This window comes from Priapulus caudatus, unplaced genomic scaffold (genome assembly GCF_000485595.1).
Source record: "Priapulus caudatus unplaced genomic scaffold, Priapulus_caudatus-5.0.1 Scaffold50, whole genome shotgun sequence".
NCBI classification, from domain to species: domain Eukaryota; kingdom Metazoa; phylum Priapulida; class Priapulimorpha; order Priapulimorphida; family Priapulidae; genus Priapulus; species Priapulus caudatus.
In genome coordinates, this window is record NW_014577111.1 from 305,424 (window position 1) to 309,800 (window position 4,377).

Genomic DNA, 4,377 nt, shown 5'->3' on the forward strand with positions numbered 1-4,377 from the left:
TAGTGAAATGTAATCAAGAGTACATAATAGAGAAGAGTATGACACGGTTTTAACAGCGTTTTGCATAGTTTTCAACTTGTATATATTCTATAAATATGTGAATAAATATATTCAAACTTTACCTTGTTTTCGTCTATGATTCTCCCTTAATCATATGACACCATAAATTTACCTGAAAATCGTATGTGTTCTTCAAAAACGTTATTTGAATACGACACGGTTTCGCACAGTTTTCACGCATGAATGCATGTTTTAGACCAAACTTTGATATGGAATTAGTGTTCTATTGTCTATGACGGTACGCTGGGGGCCGTAAGGGAATCAGCTGCTAGCTAGCTGGCCGTGAGCACATTTATTTTTAGCACGCTGGGAACGCTGCACGCTGAATACAATTCGATGCCTAATATCCCTTACGGCCCCCAAAGTTCCGTCATAGACAATAGAACACTAATCCCGATGGAAAGTTTAGTCTAAAACATGCATCCATGCGTGAAAACTCTTGTTAGGACAGTGAACATGGATATATCACTAGACATAGTACTTCTACTGAAATTTTACTTGACTGGTAGAACCAACCGTTTCGCTAAAATTCTTAATCTGAATTTTCAGTTCGAACTTTCAAACTCGTTAATATTACGATTAGAGACCACGGCGTATAAAGCTTTGAGAATAATGCCGGGCAGAACAGGGTACAGTAAAGCCATATTTACGAGAATTATCTCGTAATCTCGTTTGCACAGACAAATTACAAGTTGACACACACACACACAAAATATATATATATAGTTGAAAGTTATATTTTGACAGTATCACGACACGATTTAATTTCAGTGATGTTACGATGTGTTCATATCTAATTTTCTATGCTATAACTGCATAAATTCTTAGTGTTTTTCAAGTTGGTGTAATCAGTGATATATCAGCTGTGAGGTGAGACTATATTTCGCTATATTTTTTTGGAGTGAGCGTTTTTGAGCAAAAATCTCGTCATACTAATTTTAACCTAGAGCCACACTACACGTAAAGGGTCCAGACACTCTACTTCAATCTGATGATAATCAAGTCCGTTAGCAGCAGCAGCTTGGGATTGATCCTGTGCTGAGCTAATGAAGTGACCGACCGGTGCCGCGCACGTGCGTGCTTTCATCTTGTTCACTTAATCACAATGTAAGCTGTTAGCGCTGTAGAAAACACAGGCGCTAATCACATGATGACGTTTACAAAGTCTCAGGTCACACATCCTGTACGTTATTTGCTCGTACAATACCTTGAAAATATGCAAGAGTAGCATGCATGCGTGGAAATACCCAATAGTACATACATTATCAAGCTATGTAGATCTCTCCCCCTTCTCCCTCTCTCTCTCTCTTGTGTATATGTTATATGTGTGTGCGCGCGCATGTGCGTTCATATTTACGCATTACCCCAATCGCTGAATTCCAGTTCCTAATATAAAGGTTTAAAGTTGTTTGATAAGATTAGAATTAGGTCCGTCAATCAGAATTATTGAAATAAATTTCCACGGCGAGAAATGCGCGAGATAATAAGCATCATTTCAGCAGCTTTTTCGATCTATATCGGAAATCTGCACGTTTTATCATAGCTATTAGTTACAGCGTCCCAACTGACATGGACGCATTTAGTATGCACGCGTTACACATTACGTTACACAGGCACTTGGAGTGTTTCAATAAAATATAATACTAAAATAAATACGAAATCTATTTACTACCAAAGTCTTAATACTTCTCTACTCTCTTCGCCTATTATTGCCGACAATTTCCTGTAAATGCCGTGCAAATGCTCCTCTGCAATACACATGTACACCGCATGCACGCTGCCGCACACTGACACATAAATATATATTTCTATATATTTCTCCACCATATATAGACTCATGACAGGATGCCAAACAACTGTCCTATTGTGCTGTTAACTTATCAAGTTAACGATTGAGGTAACGAAATTTAATATGTGCTGATACAATTAACGCATAACTATATTCCCAGGTTTAGTATTATATTAGTAATTTTTAACTGCGGTAGATTGTGCTGGTTAATAATTACGTTAACGATTGAGGTAATGATAGTTAATAATTGCTCATTTAACGCATAATAATATTGCCGGAGTTTGTATTATATTAGAGATCTATAATTGCAATATTAATATTATTATATTGCGATATTTCCACATCATTATGCAAATAAACTTTTTAGTTTCAATGCCGTGCAATATACTACAGGAAATCCATCGATCTTATATAATTGATCATGGGCACCCATTTTTATTTAACATGTAAATGCTCTGTTTTACAGATATTTACATTCTATATTCAAATTACCCGACATTCGATATATAATACGATTCGTTATATGACACAGTGCTATAATGGAACAATTTTGTATAAAATTGTCTATACGCGCACTAAAAATATCGAAACACGAAACGTCTATTCAAAAAGCAGCAGTATTATCATCGAACCTAGCATTCTTTCTAATTTCTATGGTAATGGAAATTGTTATTATATTATAAATAATAATAATAATAATGTATAATAATAATAATAATAATAATAATAATAAATAATAATGGAAAATGTTATATGGTTAACTCTCTTGTTTGTATTTGCGGGCAGTGAATGCGTATATGCAGGGTGGAAAGATCCGTCTGTAGCTACCGCCGTGGAAACGACGTTAATCACCATGGCAAGAAAATTTCCTCGCCTTTGTCAACAACTAGCGCCTGATTCGATTTTGATGCTTTAACATGTATTGAACGCATCGAAGCGAGAGAAGTTATTTCTCAAATTACTCCCGCTATATTTCGTTAAAGGCCGCCGCACACCAGCCGATTTTTCACGCGATTTGATCGGCCCGATAGAAATCAGCCGATATCGGGTAGGTGTGCGCGTTCATTTGTAGACGATTTTATTTTTATCGGGTGATCGTTCCAAATCAAACATGTTTGATTTTGAACCGATGAGCCGATGAGCCGATGAGCCGATTTTAAGGCCGCCGCACACCTACATCGCTTCATCGCTTCATCGCTTCATCGCTTCATCGCTTCATCGTTTGTAAAATCGGCTGGTGTGCGGCGGCCTTAACCTTCATCGTAAGCATTGTTTATGCTCACGTGTTCCGCTGCTTCCCACATCATTCATATCAGCAATCTACTGTAAAATAGTGCGACACTGCCAAACACACGCTGACCGGTGCATATCTAATACCACTACTGCTCACTTAGACAGAAAATTTTCTCGAAATTCAGCGCATTATTTTATTTCCAAAAGCAAATTGCGCTAATGGCTTTAATTGGTTTTAGAATGCCGTGAATAATGAATGTAATAGTCGATGTTGAAGTTTAATATAATTAGTCAGTTCCACAACAGGCTCTCGCGTCTGATAGATAAAACAAACTCCACGAACAGTCCTGCTGAATACCAATACATCACAACACCTTTTTGTAACGAAAACCTTGTTAATAAAACCTTTGTTAACGACGCACTTGGTAACGTAACGTGACAAGGCAATTGTCTCTCTGTAGGCCTACATTGAACCCCTGCACCACGTCAATCCGAACAACGGAGACGAAAACAAGATTCTGCTTGTGCAAGTAACATGTGCGTGCATTCCTCCCCACATTAACCGCATACCATCTAACCTCCTCTAAGTTTTTACACACGGTCTGGCTGGAGTGGTGAGCTATAGGTTGTTACTGGTGTAGAGGCATCTTGGTATTACCATACACTATATAGTATATCCTAAAATATATGCTCTAAAACAAGTTTAAATTTTAACTAAGAACGCAGATAAAAAATAGTTTATATATATAGATTAGAAACATATCCGTCTATTATTGAAGGTAATTTTCGCGAAGCACGTAAATAAATAAATAAACAAATAAATATATAAATTACTTAATAAATAAATATATATATATATGAACACTATGGCAAACATTATGAACACACGAATAGCAAGCTGTTATAATCTCCCACATTATATACTTTATACTGCTGATCACGTGGTTATTACATTGTTGCTCTAACCAGTTCGTCTCAGTCAAGGAAGCATTATAAAGCGATTGCTATAATATTATATTGCTACCTAACAACTAAAGTTTGGCTGAATACACCAAGTCTTTAGAATTACCTCTGCCTGAAACTCGACTGAACAATTCCATGGCTATATATATCTAACTTGGCCACGTTATATATATCTAACTTGCAGCTCGTATCAAAGCAACATCATGTGCATTTGGTCGACTACGTCAAAGAGTGTTCAACTCACGTGACCTTACAATAAACACTAAAGTCAATGTCTACATCCAGTGTCTTGTGCCACTTCTGATGTACGGCAGTGAAACCTCGACTCTGTA